The sequence below is a fragment of the Pelobates fuscus genome, chromosome 4 (genome assembly GCF_036172605.1).
Source record: "Pelobates fuscus isolate aPelFus1 chromosome 4, aPelFus1.pri, whole genome shotgun sequence".
In the NCBI taxonomy this organism is placed as follows: Eukaryota; Metazoa; Chordata; class Amphibia; order Anura; family Pelobatidae; genus Pelobates; species Pelobates fuscus.
Genome location: NC_086320.1, coordinates 265,090,346 through 265,108,041, shown reverse-complemented (window position 1 = coordinate 265,108,041; position 17,696 = coordinate 265,090,346). Strand labels below are relative to the sequence as shown.

The 17,696-nt window shown below is 39.1% G+C and overlaps 1 protein-coding gene across 1 annotated transcript in view; it reads right to left on the bottom strand.

The window, feature by feature from the left end:
* Positions 1-17,696, bottom strand: part of MYRIP (myosin VIIA and Rab interacting protein) — a 727,567-nt gene that overhangs the window by 356,743 nt on the left and 353,128 nt on the right. The window lies entirely within an intron of this gene.

Here is a 17,696-nt window from a genome sequence, read left to right as displayed (position 1 = left end):
TACACCAGAGTGGCGATCTGGAAAATAAAATAAAAAATAAAAAAAAAAGGAAAGAAAGGAAAAAAAAAAAAAAAAAAAAAAGGGAAAGGTACATTGTATAATATGATAGGTTAAGACAACAGGGTTCTGAATTCATACTAGCGATTCTTTATGTGTTTCAAGCCAGCTGCCTGAATATTAGAGTATCTAGGCTTAACCATGTAAAGTAGGCGGAACTTTCTAAAAAGGGTCAATGTACAAGAAATGACTTTCTCGATGCATCATATTACGCACCCCTAACTAAGATACGGGACATGCGTTGTCCTCTTGGCCTACGAAAGTGAAATCTCTCCCCTGCACTAATGGGTTCTCTCAACCCCCATGTAAGGGCTTCAGTGCCCAACACAATAGGAAAATCAGGCTCCACCCAGTGGACCTTCATTTTGTATATAGTTGGTTAAATCCCCTTTCGTTGTTCCCCCCCCCCCACACCCCCTTCCTCTTCCAAGGTGAATACATCCTACCGCAATACAGTGACCGTCATGACATGTTTTGGCTTACTGACAACAAAGGCCAATAGCTTGCAGAGTTGTCAAAGTGAGCTTCGGTTGCTCCATCCGGAGTTACATGGACCTAATACTATAACATACCCTAATCTTCATTTCCCAGGTACCCTTGCAATATATGGCTGGCTACATATGGCAACCCTCCATTGGATACCTAATGACTCTTAACCTGCTTTCAATAAATGCCAAAGGGCTCAACTCACCACATAAGCGCCGATTGGCACTATTAGAAGCTAAAAAGCAATGCACTCACATAGCATTCTACCAAGAAACACACTTCCAAACACTTAAAACGCCCAAATTTTACTCTAGACATTTCCCGATAGGTTACCATTGCACTTATAAAAAAAAGAAAAGAGGTGTGTCTATCCTGATCAGTAAAGATGTGTCTTTTCAACTGATAAAAAAAGTCAGTGATAGGAAAGGTCGATACCTCTTGCTACAATGTATAATCAATAACGCGCAATATACTTTAGTTAACATTTATGGCCCACACAATAATCACCATGTTTTCCTGGACAACATCTTCGCCCTGTCAACTGCTCACAAATTTGGAACAGTTCTAATGGGGGGGGATACGAACTTCATTCTGGATCAAAATTTAGACACGACCTCCTCCTCCAAGATCTCACTTAAAACTACAAAACAAAGGTCCCATTCCATCTCCCGTCTTGAAAACTCTTTACAAACACATGGCTATATCGATATATGGAGAGCCTTACATCCCTTACATAAAGATTACACACACCAATCCCTAGTTCATGGCACGTATTCCAGGATTGATCGCTTCCTCATACCATCCTCACTAGCATCACAAATAGCCAAAACTGACATAGGCACCATCACATGGACTGATCACGCTCCTATCACACTGGAAATCACAACGCAACACCCCACGACTGGTAATCGTACCTGGAGGCTGAATGACGCTCTCCTGGCCGACCACAACCTGGTGGCACAAATCTCAATGGACTTAAACACATACTTTAACTTGAACGATACAGGCGAGGTAGGAATTGAGACCTTGTGGCAAGCCCACAAAGCGGTCTTACGAGGCCAATTTATTAAACATGCTAGCCACCTTAAAAAACAACGGACCAAGGCTTATGTTGACACACACAAAGCACTAGCCACTCTTACAAAAACGAACAAGCAAGCCCCTTCACATGACATCACGAACCAAATACGAGTCCTACAATCGAAACTAAAAGAAATGGAAATGGCCAAAACAACGTATTTACTGTCAAAATCGAAACACAAATTCTTTCGAGACGGGAATAGAGCAGGGAAAACATTAGCAGCACAACTTAAAGCTAAATCGCTATCATCTAAAATCGCATTCCTCACCACAGGACAAGGGGACAAAATTACCGACCCACAAGCAATTGTGGAAGAATTTAACCGCTACTATAGCGGCCTATATAACTTAGCGAACTCGCCCGACTGCCCCGCTTCCACACAAACCGACATAGATAATTATCTGAACGACATCCACTTACCCGCTCTCACCTTAGAAGAAAAGCAAGCACTACTCCAGCCCTTTACGGACCAAGAAATATCGCATACCCTCAAACAACTGCCGAAACATAAATCCCCCGGCCCCGACGGGTTTACCAACATGTATTACTACACCTTTCACGATATCTTAGTACCACACTTGACAAAAATGTATAATCACTGCTTTCAATCAGGGACCATGCCTAAAGCTATGTTGCAAGCCTACATTTCGACCTTACCCAAGCCGGGGAAATCTCCAACCCAATGCTCTAACTTTCGACCAATATCGTTATTAAATTGCGACACAAAAATCTACGCCAAATTGATAGCGAATAGGATTAACCCCATTTTGACACGAATAATTCACAATGATCAGGCAGGCTTCGTCAGAGGCAGGCAAGGCACTGACAACACCAGAAAAATTCTCAACATACTATCCCACATTACCACGGCCAAATCGGAGAGCCTATTGTTAGCTTTGGACGCGGAAAAAGCATTTGACAGGCTTAATTGGAAGTATATGATATCAGTCCTTCTCAAATATGGCTTTCCGCAAGAGATAACTAGAGGTATTATGGCACTATATAGCGAACCGCAAGCTCAAGTATCCAACTCTGGATTCACTTCCCGACCGTTTGCTCTGTCAAATGGCACACGGCAGGGTTGTCCACTGTCTCCCCTCCTGTTCATCCTAGCGTTAGAACCCCTAGCACTGAAAATCCGAAATGACCCTCTTGTCTCAGGGATAACCATTGGGAGCTCACATTTCAAGCTCTCAATGTTTGCCGATGACATTCTTATTACCATCAGCAACCCAGAAACCTCTATCCCACGCCTTCTGCACCTCCTAAAGGTATACGGCGAGATATCCTATTATAAGCTGAATCAAAATAAAACACAAGCTTTGCCACTCCACATACCTGCAACAACAGTTGAAAAGTTACGCCAGTCATACCGTTTCGACTGGAGACAGAAATATATCACTTATCTTGGGGTGAAGCTCTCACTACATTCCCACACTACTATATCCCTGAATTACGGACCATTACCACAAATATGCACTTCATTCTTCCAGTCCTGGAAACACGTCCACCTATCTTGGCTAGGACGTATCAATGTAATAAAAATGATCTTATTACCAAAAATTATCTATATCTTTCGCATGCTACCGCTTCAAGTAAAGCCACGTACTCTAAAAACCCTCCAGTCCATATTATCGAGTTATATTTGGAACAAGAAAAAACCACGCCTACCCGTGGCTTTGCTCCAACAGATCCCATCTGAGGGAGGACTAGGGGCACCTAAAATATCAGCTTATTACGAAGCCGCTATACTGGAATCAGCTATCCGCATCCATGCCAATAGGCACACATTCCAATGGGCGGATATGGAATCAGACAAATCTAAACCGCACTCATTACTGCACATCATGTGGTCCCCTAGGACACACCGTCCCCCAAAACTGTCGCTATACCCGACCTCAGAACTAACGCTGAAATACTGGGATAAACTATTACTTTCTGCAGCAGAAAAAGGGAAATATTGCATTGAGGCCCCTATCGAGGCACTACTGCACCTAACGCCATGGTTGTCGTTGAAACCCTGGGCATCATATGGCATTAGATACATTAAAGATCTTTGTTCAGCAAGGTCTATCAAACCGTTCCCTGACTTGCAGGAACAATTTAACCTCCCGAACTCCCTCATATTCCAATACCTCCAATTGAAAAGTATCATAGCATCCCAAGTTTCCAGGCATCACTCGTTATTACCTCAAAGAGTAAAAAGCACACTTGCGGTTCTGTCTCGCTGTCATAACGCACCACTTAAACCCAAATCCCTTTCATTGTGTTATAAAACTATTCTAGATTACCATACCCCCCATTCCTTCAGCTTTATACATCAATGGGAAAAAGAAGGAATCCCTACCTTATCGAACGAAACATGGCTTCTAGCTATAAATGCACTAAGAGGCCTTACGTCTTGTTACTCCCACGTAGAAGCACATAAAAAAGTTATTTACAGATGGTATCTTACCCCCCAAAGGCTCCATCAAATCTACCCTAGCACAAACCCCACTTGCTGGCGATGCCTGTCTACTACAGGCACTATGTTACATATTTGGTGGGAATGTCCAGAAATCAAACCGCTTTGGGCGAAAGTCCAGCGAATACTGCACCAACTACTACAACACACAACATCCCTCACACCTGACCTAGCGCTTCTGCTCCTTTTCCCCGCTCAGTGGACTAAGGCAGACAAAAAAATAGCCTCTATTATAATTTTAGCGGCCCGCCATTTATTGGCTCAACATTGGAAAAGTACTGTTTGCCCCCCGAGACGGGAACTCATAGACAGGGTAAACATGTTCTACAAATATGAGATCCTCTCAGCGGACTCTTATACTGAAAGGAACCAGATAGAGCGACTGTGGAATCCCTGGGTAGACTTCCTGGACAGCCATTAGGCTCATAACTTGTCCTTAAGATCCTGTTAGGATCAGAGGAACAGTACTCCGCCCGACTTGGCACGTACGCCCCCACGTTACTGACATACGGAATGACTGCTAATCAGAAGTCTTAAAAGAAAATGAAACTTGACACAGTGGATAAAATGTCTACTTACCCTGTAAATATCTGTTGAATAGGTACGAGAATGGGTCATTGCCTAATTGCTTTATTGCCTAAATGCCTCACTGCACTTAACTTTAGATGTCCACCCAAAGGATATCGTTAATTGAGATGTATGTCATATAATACGTTATATAAGGTTTATTATATAAAACACTGTAAACTTATGTGATTTGTTGTCAAAGATGTATTACCTCACCCCTCCCCACCCCACCCCTTTTCTTTATTCTGTATCCCTACCCTTTATAACTTTGTGAAAATAAAAATCTTAAATTTAAAAAAAAAAATCAAATACAAACATCATTTTTTCCCCACTGGGATTTTCAGTACTTTTTTGTTATTATGTATGGACTGCAAGACCTTTAAAAAACAGAATGGGAGAAGATATACGAAACATTAGGAAAGCATTTTTAAACCATTCAGTGTCGGACCATTTCGCACAAAAACACAATGGGTATCCAAAATGCCTCCAATTTATGGGAATTCACAATGTAAGGAAATCATGGAGAGGGGGAGATTTTTTTAAAGAAATTCAATTAATCTGAGATTAGATGGATCTTTGAACTCGAGACCCTATCCCCCTATTGATTAAGTCTTCTGGTTTACATCTGTTAATGTGATCTCCTTTTCTGCATTTGTCTCCTCTTTTATTTCAATCTCTACATTCACAAAATTCAACTTCTTGTTATTCCTCATCAAGTTCCGTGATGACTGGCACCAAATTATACAATAAGGCCTCATGTTAGATGTTTACCTGCAATATTATCCTTTCTATCTCTGCTGTCATTTCGCCTTTCTTCACGTGGCTGTGTAAGAGTGGTGTATAAGGGAAAAGGAATCAATGGTATACATACAAATAGTTTTTCCAAACAAATTGCTGGCAGACATTGACTACAAGCAGGAGCTATGCAGGCCACCAGTTGGACAGCACTGCATTAGATGGACTTCCATGATAACATATAATAATTTACTACACAAAGCAAAAGATAAAAATAGCATCACTATTTGCTATCAATAAGGACCATGGCAAAGCCTAGATGCCGTTAAATAGATTTCAAATTGGCCAGCTAAACAAGAGTTCACACTGTAATTTGTGATCTAATTTGACCCTCTTTGGAAATGATCATAGAATTACTTAATTACTTGGTAATTCTATTGAAATTGCTTTCAGGGCTTTTAAAGATCGGTAATGGCAGTAGAAGAGTAGAGAATCGTGTTACAGTATCGTTACTGCATTAATATTATACGATTATGAAGAGATGAAATATAATTTGTAAAGATTTCGAAAAACTTCTGAATAAATTATTTTGACTTGGACTCTACAGAAAAAAATAGTTATTAAAAAAGTTGAAATGATTAAGGATTGTGTTCCAGTAGAATGAGTAAATAAGAAAGTATACAAGAAAAGCTCTTGTAGTGATAAAGTGACATACGTTGTGTCAGGAAAGATCAGTTGTTAAATTTTTAAGATGAAGACTGCTGGCTTTAGAGTCAAAGGCGTCAATGACACCAGGTCAACAAGCTTACATTATAAAATTGATGAATATACCATTGGCAGTTTGAGAGATGATCAATGAAGGATTTGTGATGTACTGGAACTAAAAGCAGCCCTGGAAAAAAAATTCTGTACCACCTTAAATATGCATCACTTCAGCATAGTTTGCAAATATATACTGGCAAAAGACAACTTGAAATTGAAAATGATTTGTTTATCGTGTGCACCTTGCAACAAGAGTGGGCCACTAAATGTTCATTACATACATGTTTCTGAGTGTATTATGCATACATGTATATGGATATATGTGTAAAGATTATAGGCATAATATGTATATATATATTAACACATGCATAATGCTTTCAGCAACCACATGAATTACAAAATTACAACTGTTGAGTATAGATAAAATGTATAGATTGGGGAAAAAACGACTTAAGAAGAGGTCTTTCTCTCATATATCAACCAATTCTTTGGCATCTACTCCTTGAGTTACAGGGAGAGCAGGAGAAACACACCCTGCTCTCTAAGCACAGAAAACACAGTGCATGAGCTTTGGTTCCTATGGATCCTCCCTAGCTGTTGCTGCGAGCACTTGTTAGGAAATATAGGTGCAGACGCCAGCATACTGACAATGCAGCCAGTGTGTTGTTATTATGGTAGAGGCTTGTCGTGCTTGGGTAGATGTATGGTGGGATATATGGTCAGTATTGTTTGGTGATAGGGGATGTAGTGTGATGGAATAGGGGCTTTAATGCAGCGCACATTAAAAGGTGTGGGGGTAGGGTCAGTATTGGGGAGTATTGGGGCTTTAGTGTTGTGGGATAGGTGCCATACTGTGGGGCATTGGGGCTTGGGGGTAAGAGCAGTATGGTTGAGAATTGGGGATTTAATAGATAGAAATATTGAAACATAGAATGTGATGGCAGATAAGAACCATTCAGCCCATCTAGTCTGCCCAATTTTCTAAATACTTTCATTAGTCCCTGGCCTTATCTTATAGCTAGGATAGCCTTATGCCTATCCCACGCATGCTTAAACTCCTTCACTGTGTTAACATCTACCACTTCAGCTGGAAGGCTATTCCGTGTGTCCACTACCCTCTTAACAAGTTACATAGTTACATAGTTACATAGCTCAAAAGAGACTTGCATCCATCAAGTTCAGCCTTCCTTACATTTGTTTTTTGCTGTTGATCCAAAAGAAGGCAAAAAAAAAAAACAGTTTGAAGCACAATTTTGCAACAAGCTAGGAAAAAAATTCCTTCTTGACCCCAGAATGGCAGTCAGATTTATCCTTGGATCAAGCAGTTATTAACCTACATTGAAAGATTATATCCTTGAATATTCTATTTTTGCAAGTATGCATCCAGTAGCTGTTTGAACATCTGTATGGACTCTGATAAAACCACCTCTTCAGGCAGAGAATTCCACAAAGTAATACTTCCTAAAATTAATTAAAAAACCGTTGCACCTCTTATTTAAGACTATGTCCTCTTGTTGTGGTAGTTGGTATTCTTTTAAATATAGTCTCCTCCTTTACTGTGTTGATTCTCTTTATGTATTTAAATGTTTCTATCATCCCCCCCCCCCCGGGTCTCGTCTTTCCTCCAAGCTATACATGTTAAGATCCTTTAACATTTCCTTGTAAGTTTTAGCCTGTACTCCATGAACCAGTTTAGTAGCCCTTCTCTGAACTCTTTTCAAAGTATCAATATTCTTCTGGAGATACGATCTCCAGTACTGCGTACAATACTCCTAGTGAGGTCTCACCAGTGTTCTGTACAATGGCATGAGCACTTCCCTCTTTCTACTGCTAATACCTCTCCCTGTACAATCAAGCATTCTGCTAGTATTTCCTGTTGCTCTATTACATTGTCTGCCTACCTTTAAGTCATCTGAAATAATTAAGCCTAAATCCCTTTCCTCAGATGTTGAGGTTAGGACTCTATGAAATATTCTATACTCTGCCCTAGGGTTTTTACGTCCAAGATGCATTATCTTGCACTTATCCATGTTAAATGTCAGCTGCCACAGTTCTGATCATTTTTCTAGTTTACCTAAATCGTTTGCCATTTGGCTTATCCCTCCTGGAACATCAACCCTGTTACATATCTTTGTATCATCAGCAAAAAGACATACCTTCTGCAATATCACTATAAAAATATTAAAGAGAATGGGTCCATGTACAGATCCCTGAGGTACCCTACTGGTAACAAGACCATGCTTCAAATATACTCCATTGACTACAACCCTCAGTTGCCTGTCACTCAGCCACTGCCTTACCCATTCAACATTATTGCAATCCAAATTTAAAGATTGCAGTTGATTAATAAGCCTTCTATGTGCAACAGTGTCAAATGCCTTACTGAAATCTAGGTAAGCAATGTCTACTTTAACATGGGTTTCATTACTTTCCCCACTACTGAAGTAAGGCTTACTGGCCTATAATTGCCAGACTCCTCCCTACTATCTTTCTTGTGAATGGGCACAACATTCACCAACTTCCAATCTTCTGGGACTACTCCTGTTGGCAATGATTGGTTAAATAAAACCATTAATGGTTTTGCTAGTACACCACTAAGCTCTTTTAATAGCTTTGGGTGTAATCCATAAGGCCCCATTAACTTATTTGTCTTTACTTTTGACAGTTGAAATATAACCTCTTCCTCTGTAAACTCACATGTAACAAATTACTAATTTGTCCTTTTTCCTAACTGAGGTCCCTTTCCTTCATTTTCATCTGTAAATACTGAACAACAATATTTATTGAGGCAGTCAGCTAGACCTTTATCCTCTTCTACATACCTTCCTTTTGTTTTTAATCTAACTAATCCTCGTTTTACTTTCCTTTTCTCATTTATGTATCTAAAAAAGTTTTGTCCCTTTTTTACTGACTGTGCTATTTTCTCTTCTGTGTGTGATTTGGAAGCTCTTATAACTTGCTTAGCCTCTTTCTGTCTAATCTTATAAATCTGTCTTTCTACTTTACTCTGGTTTTTTTTATAATTACTAAATGCTAACTTTTTGTTTTTTACTATTTTGGCCACTTCTGTAGAGTACCACAGTGGTTTCTTAATTTTTTTGTTTTTACTGACAAGGCTAATGCAATTTTCTGTTGCCTTCAGTAGTGCAACTTTTAAATTATCCCATTTCTCTTGGACTCCATTTAAACGGCCCCAGTCTGACAATGACTCCTTTACACATATTCTAATTTTAGAAAATTATTTTTTCTAATGTCCAACATTTTTGTTTTTGACTCAGTCACAGTTCTTATAACAATTTTGTTTTTGTGTGGTGTGACTCAGTCACTGTTCTTATATTAAACAACATTGACTGAGGATCACTGGATCCTAAACTTTCACCTACAGTAATATTTGATACCAAATCTCCATTTGTTAACTATAAATCTAGAATAGCCCCCTTACTAGTTGGCTCCTCAATTACTTGTTTTAGAGACAATCCAAGTAGGTAGTTTAGCATATGTGTGCTATTTTGGTTTTCCAGTTCACATCGGAAAGATTAAAGTCACCCATGATGATAGCTAAAATGACAATGAAGGGGGGAGATATTTCCTCAACTAGTAGATTATCTAACTCTTCTTCAGGGGCCCTATAAATGACACCTAAACGAGTTACTGTGTGATTACCAAATTCTAACGTAAACCAAACGGACTCTAACTAACTTTTATTAGGCTAGATTTTATGCTATCCTTCACATAAAAGGTCACTTATCCCCCTTGATTGCCTTCCATGCCTTTTCTATATAAAGAGTACCCTGGTATTGCTATGTCAAAGTCCTAATTCCAGGACAATGACACACATGAACATCAAATGTTCCGTATACCAAGGTGATGCACTTTCCCCAATCCAATGCTTTTTGGCATAGGCCTCAACCCCCTAAGCCAGATCATCATGAAGAGTGGATATGGATATAGGTTTTAAGAGTGTTGCTCCAATCAGCCACCTACTCTACATGTATTGCATCAAGAGTGAGCAGGACATTGACCTATTGATCCTAACTAGGATATACAGCAAGATATAGTAACTAGTATATAATATCCTAACTAGGATATACAGCAAGGAGATTGGAATGTGGTTCAGACTAGATAAGTGTGGGCGGATGATAGCAAACAAAGGGTCAGGACAGAAGTTCAAGTTCCAGAAGACCAAAGGAGATGAAGAGAACAGCTACAAGTACCTGGGGAATACCGCAAACACATGCAACCATGAGGAAGAGGCAAGGAGAATAGCAACATTCAAGTATATCCAGAGAGTCAGACATGTCCTAAAGTCCTAGCTAAATGGTAAGAACATGGTCAAGACATATGCTCTATCAGTCATCAGGTACCCAACTGGAATAATAATCTGGCCATGAGAAGAGCTGCTCACCATGGATATCAAGAGCTGGAAATTACTCACTATGAATGATGGTTTGTACCTGAAAGAGACTGTACACCAGGACCGGAGGAGTGTCAAGGACATAGTCCTGGATGAAACACAGAGCATCCACAAGTACATCATGAAGTTGCCTCCCAAAGATGAACTGTTAAAGGAATGCCTGAGACAACAACATATAGAGAATGCAGGTTCCATGGCAAGGCAAACCTCTCCATTGGGTGTACTGCCAGCATATAGCGGATGTGGCTCACATTACAAAATCTTACCAGTGGGTGGAAAAGGCAGGAATTTTCTAGCAGCACAAAAACAGGCATTCAGCACTAAATCAGTAAAGCAGGGGTCTACCACACCAGACAAGACCCAAGGTGCAGACTGTGCAAATAGGCCTCTGAGACAATCCAGCACATATTAGCTGCGTGTTAGCAGGGACAGCATACACTGAGAGGCACAATCAAGTTGCTGGGATTGTGTACCAAAATATCTGCACAGGTGGGAGATACCATAAACGGTAGTTGAGAATGACAGGGCTAAGATCCTGTGGGACTTTCAGTTCCAGACAGACAAGCAAGTAGTGGCCAATGAACCTGCCATTGTGGTGGTAGACAAGGAACAGAATACTGTAGTGGTGGTGAACATGGCAGAACAAAGTGACCATCAGGAAGAAGGAACATGTGAAAATGGACTAATACCAAGGATTGAAAGATGAGTTATAAAGGAAGTGCAAAGTAATGGCAGTAGTAGTACCAGTTGTGATAGGAGCACTCAGGGCTGTGACCCCCAAGTAAGGGGAGTGGATCCAACAAATTTCAGTTTTCACATCTAAGATTGCTGTCCAGAAGAGTGCAGTTCTAAGAACAGCTAAGATACTGTGCGCAACACTCAGACTTTCATGCCTTCTCCATTTTGGCTTTATTTTTGTTAATAATAACTTTTATAATTGTTGTATCACCGATAAGTGTGGTAATATTTTAAACATTGGGATATAGATATTCCTCTGTTAAAGGCATGGCCCATTTTGGCCCTTTATTGCTTTGTGGTTTGGAATATATGAATCCAACCAAATTGGATTGCATTAGACTAAACTGTGAAGCAGCACTGGGATGATATGATAATGTGATAGAAATTAATACTTCAGGTGTGTAAATATTTAGTCTGTTTAGTACCAAGAATTTGGTTAGGAGATGATTTTGTCAATTTCATTTTAGACAGTTGAAGTATTTATTTCCCTGAAAATACCCTTGCACTAAAATGATTAAACAACTATTATTCTTATTTTTTTTCCAAGCAATCCAACCTATGTCATTCTCCCACCCTAATCCTTTTTATTTCCTTTATACTTATTGGCCACTGCCAGGATGCCCACCTATCCTTGCAATGACAATGGTTCTTCTTTGACAGTGGTGAGAACAAGAGATATACGCATTTCTGCCTTTCGTTCTGGTCACTGCTGCCAGACACACTTTTTTACTGCAAAACCTTTAAAAGAGGGAACTCTGTATATGGCACCACTCATCAGTTTAGTTCCCTGCCATTTGTTCCTCTACAGCTTTACAATATTTGCAACACCAGGACACAAGGTGCAGACTGTGCAAAGAGGTATAAGGAACAATACAGTTTATAGTAGCCTGGCGTGAAATTCTATGGCAACAGCATACTTTGAGTAACCATTAGTTTGCCAAGATTATGTACTGAAACATGTGCACCGAATAGGGGATGGACCTACCAGAGTCCAAATAGGAGATGCCACAAAGGGTTGTTGAGAAGGACAGGGAAAGATCATGTGAGCCTTACTATCCATATAGAAAAAAACGTACAGCCAACCAGATATCATTGTCATGGACAAAGAATGGAAGACTGCAGTGGTGGTGGATGTAGCAATAACCAGTGGCCATATCATCTAGAACATGAAAATGCGGACCAGTACCAAGTGCTGAAAGAGGAGGGTAACATAAGTGGATTCATCTCATAAGAGCAGGCATTAGGCTGCTGGGATAGGACCTGCCAAGAATGGGGTACATTGACACTGTGGCAGGCTTATGCAATATAAGATCATATAATGTAACTAAATCCCCCTTCATCTTTTGCCTAGGTGAGGTGTTTTTAAATTAAACTATAACAATCTGTGAGATTTGAAATCACTGTTTAGTGAATAAGTGAGTGCGCTGGATTGTCTATTTTGCATGTTGTATATATTGGCCCCTGCATCACTCTATAATATATGCATGTTCATGTGAGTGCAGCCCTAGCCATCTGTGGTTTAATAAAAAAAAAAATATATATATATATATATAAATATATATAAATATATATATATATATAAATATATATATATATATATATATATATATATATATATATATATATATATATATATATATATATAGAGAGAGAGAGAGAGATAAAGATATAGATATAATATGGAATAAAATAATATATAACATATAATAAGTATCGCATAAGATTTCTAGTGGGCTAATTACTGGCTAACGGAAATGTTATTCTACCAGACTGCTAAAAAAAGAAAAAAATTTCTCCTGGTGTTTTAATGTTTGTAGTTTCAACTTCGAGAGCAATTGATGCGCCCATAATATATGCTTATTCCGATGTTCTGTCTAGCATTGCTTTTGACCTTCATTAGAAAAAAACTGACTATCTGAAAAGCTTCTATCTTCGACTGCAATTATATGTATTGAACTGTCAAGTGAATCTCTTCATCAAGCTTGGAGATTGGGGAGTTTTAAAGAAAGGCTTCCTACCTCATCTGAGAACTTGTCTTCAATTTATTCCTGTCTGTGGGAGGTCATTGAGAAATCAAATAGCACTAATGTCTCATAACAGTTAGGATTAAGATGAGATGATTTAGTACTACAACAACAGTAGCAGGTCATCTAGTTTATTATCTTCTAATGACAAAATAGCAAGATGACTAGTACCAGTCTGGTCCTCTGAATCATTTGACACTCCTACTTGAAGGATTTATTTTTATAATTAAGTTTTACTGAGGGGAATAAAAATAGGGAAATTTATAACAAGTGCGATATACAGAGAATCATTGCGTGTAGAATGTATTTTCAACAGTTGTAAGCAAATGTAACATTTACATTTGACAAAGCATGTATTACAAAGATAAAGTCAAACAAACTATATATGAAGCAGTCAATGAAAGAAAAAAATAGAAAAAAATTAAAAAGGTCATTTTAGAATTATCAGCTGAATCCAATGTATATTTATATTTCGGCTTGTTCAGACGTAACACTATTTGGGAAGTGTTCGGTGGAAAGCTGTTTTCTGTTTATTCTGATAAGTATATAAGTATTATTTTGTTTTTGTTTTTTTGTTGTATGATACTAAAGAAAGCTCACTGATACACACAAGCCCACTAAACACAGCTCACTACAGAAAGTTCACTACATACAGGCTCACTACATACACACCTAAGTTCCCTATACACACAATCTCACTGTTACTCAACCCTTGCTGTGGAAGACAGGAGATTCATACATGTTTTCCAAGTGGAGCTTGAGTGCTGGAATTGGCTCTTGTATGCACTCAGCTTCAAGATTACAGGAGGCTCTATGGGTTAATCTCACAATTTTATGGCCACAGGGGAGAGTGGCTAAATGAGGAGGAAATGTGAGCAGCAGACAAGCTCTACTAATCGTAAAGGGAAACTATAGTCACCAGAACAACTACAGCTTAAAGGAGCACTATAGGGTCAGAAACACAAACATATATTCCTGACCCTATAGTGTTAAACCCACCATCTAGCCCCCCTGGCCCTCTCTTACCTACCTAAATATAGTAAACTCTATAGTAAACTCTTACTTGTATTCAAGTCTGAAGCTGCTGCCTCTGCCTGTGGACTGCCTCTGTCTGTTGACATCATCAGAAGCGGTGGTCTAAGCCAATCACAATGCTTCTCCATAGGATTTGATGAGACTGTCAAGGAGGCAGATCAGGGGCAGAGCCAGCACAAGTCAAATACAGCCCTGGTCAATCAGAATCTCCTCATAGAGATGAATTGAATCAATGCATCTCTATGAGGAAAGTCCAGTGTCTGCATGCAGAGGGTGTAGACACTGAATGGCAGTGCTGCTTAGTCTGCACCACTGCCCCAGGAAGCAACTCTATCAGCCATCTAAGGATCGGCAAGTGGAGGTATCACTAGGCTATAATGTAAACATTGCATTTTCTCTGAAAAGACAGTGCTTACAGAAAAAAAGCCTGAAGGGAATGATTCTACTCATTAGAACAAATGCAATAAGCTGTAGTTGTTCTGGTGACTATAGTGTCCCTTTAATGTAGTTGTTCTGGTGTCTGTCTGTCCCTTTGGGCATTTCAATGTAAACACTCCATTTTCAAAGAAAAGACAGTGTTTACATTAGGGCCTAGGGAGACCTCTAATGGCAGTCACTCAGACAGCCACTAGAAGTGCTTCATAAGTCAGTGCTGCACAATGCTGAAATAAAAGTAAGTTTTAACAATTTTTAAGGAGGGTAAAGAGAGGCCGGCCACCTAAATAGGGGTTTTGACACTATAGGGTCAGAAATATACATTTGTATTCATGACTCTATAGTGTTCTGGTGCTATGTTGTATTGTTCCTTAACTGTCACAGCAAACATAAGATTTAACTGTACAGGTAGGCTCTCTTCTTGGGACGATCATTGCCCCCTCCCCCTTAGTCTGCACCTGTGTGCTGCCCAGTGCACATTGTGCCAAATTAAGTATGTATATGCAGAATACCTGAGTTTGAATGCTTACAATTGGAGAGCTTGATGTGCTTTATCTGTGGTCATTCTTCTACTTTCTATGATTTGGCAATTGTATCATTATGAATCTGTTCTATATTGTAAATGTGCAAATAACTTATATGATGCCTTTGGAAAAAAATCTTAAATAATTTTGATTATAATATTAATAATACAATATTTGTACATCATTTCTAATTCTAATGCTAGATTAACAGAGAACATATTTAGTGCAATTTTATATTTTGAAATTTACAAGCTAATGGTTCCGATTTCTTATATATTATAAATGATATTATATAGGAGAATGTAACTTTTATTTGCTGTTATTGAAACAAAAATATACCAGAAAGATTTGCTGGAACAAGATGAAATACTGTCGCCATCTAGTGTCTTCTGAAGTTATTGATACATTTAGCTTTTTCTCATAATCGAACAGGCATTCCATGTAAAAAAAAAACATTAAAATGTAAAAAAAATTTTTTACATGTAATTGTTAGATAATTATTATACTTCTATAATGTGCAACTTATTTTTTATAATTATTTGGGGCGATGATCGTTATAGCCATTGCTAATGCTTGTATACATGTATGCAATTATTAAGTATGCATCGTTTTGTGTTAAGGTATGCGTGATTGTGCAGATCATTAAGTGTTATATATGTAGCTAATTAAGAATGAATATGACTAATTGTTTGTGTCCATGTTCTAATTAAGTATGCATTCTTGTCTGACCGGTTGGTATGGGGGCACTGCCCCATTATTGTGTCTCTCATTTAGGCTACCACTTCTATGCTTAAACATAATGCTTAGTACTGAAACCTAGTACTATTCAAAATATCACTGATCATTTTCTATCCATTGTCTACAGTGGATGCCATTATGTTAGCTGAAACGGAGTTGCAATGTATGACATAATATACTATGCAACCTCCATTTGAAAAACCTGGAAACCAGTGTGGGTCATTCTCAGCGATCTGTGCATGAAAGATGAAGATTCTGTTACCCATTAAAGAGAAAGAACTAGGCAGGGAGAGGTTGCTCGTAGGAATGGGGGGTAACCCCTATACGTAAATACAAAATTAATAAGATAACTGTAGGAGAGAATGGGAGATGATAAATTGCCCACACTCCTCAAGTCTTCCCTCTAAGAAAAAGGAGAGCAACCCTTAATGAAAATTTAAAACGTCACTTTTAATCAATTCTAATTAAAATACCCCAAAAAACAGGGATGTGAAAATATTAATCAGACGTCCTAATGCATACTCGTTCACTGTGTATATATGCAGGTATAGAATAATAGCTATGGGTGGAGAGCAAAAACTAAAAATGACAGCAGGGGTCCGTCTGTTTAATAGCCACTGACGGAATGCTAAGGGTGGAAAAAGCCAAAAACAGATAAACCGATCCTAACCAGCTAGTGCCCTATCGTGCCTTTGAGGGCACCCCTTAAAAAAGGTCTAAGGCTCAAACTTCCTCCCACATTCCCCCCTGAAGGGCTTCCAAGTCGAAATCAAAGAAAGCACTACTTCCATTACCCTCAGCAACACATAACAAAACAAAATATACAACAAAAAAATAAAAATAAAAAGTAAATGAAGGTATATCTTGGCGGAGTGGCTAATCTAATCTGATAAAGGTACCAATCCAATGTCCCTAGTCCAAGTGCCAAGATGTGGAGATGTTGCCGGAGGGAAACACATAGGATGCAGCTATAAAAAAACTCAAATTCTCTTAAAATATGCTAATCTCTCTCTAATTCATGCTTTCATCTTTCAAGTAAATCCATATCCCCGAACAGCAGTGTCCAATGAAGCAGGAAGTCAATGGGCGGTGTATGACGCGGATCATTTAACCAGAACCCCTGAAATGGACGAACATGCCCAAAAAGGAGATGTGTCTGCCCAAAGAATTGAAAGGCTAGCCTGGCATGAATGCATGTCAGGCTGCCTGCCAATCATGCATGCTGGCCAACAGCATCCTGAGCTTGGCATAAATGCCTCTAAGGATGTGCACGCTCCATGCTTTCTAAAGACTGTCCCCTAGAACTCACATGTCCACTTGTCTTCTTACATTCTTACTAGCAGACAGAAGCTCTTTTTACACCCTCTTACACCATCAATGGACAGTGTAAAAGGGTGGGCCACTGACGCGGATCATGTAACCAAAACTCCCGAAAAGGACAAACATACCCAAAAAGGAGGAGCGTCTGCCCAAAGAATTGGAAGTCAAGCCTGGCATTACAATTATGCTCCCCCCTCCCCCCGGAAAAATTCCTGCGGATGCCCATGCATGACCTGCAGGAATATTGCCAAGACGAAAGGGCAGATATACTACCTGCAAGATTTAGGGGCCTCATAGACAACTATTACAAAAGACT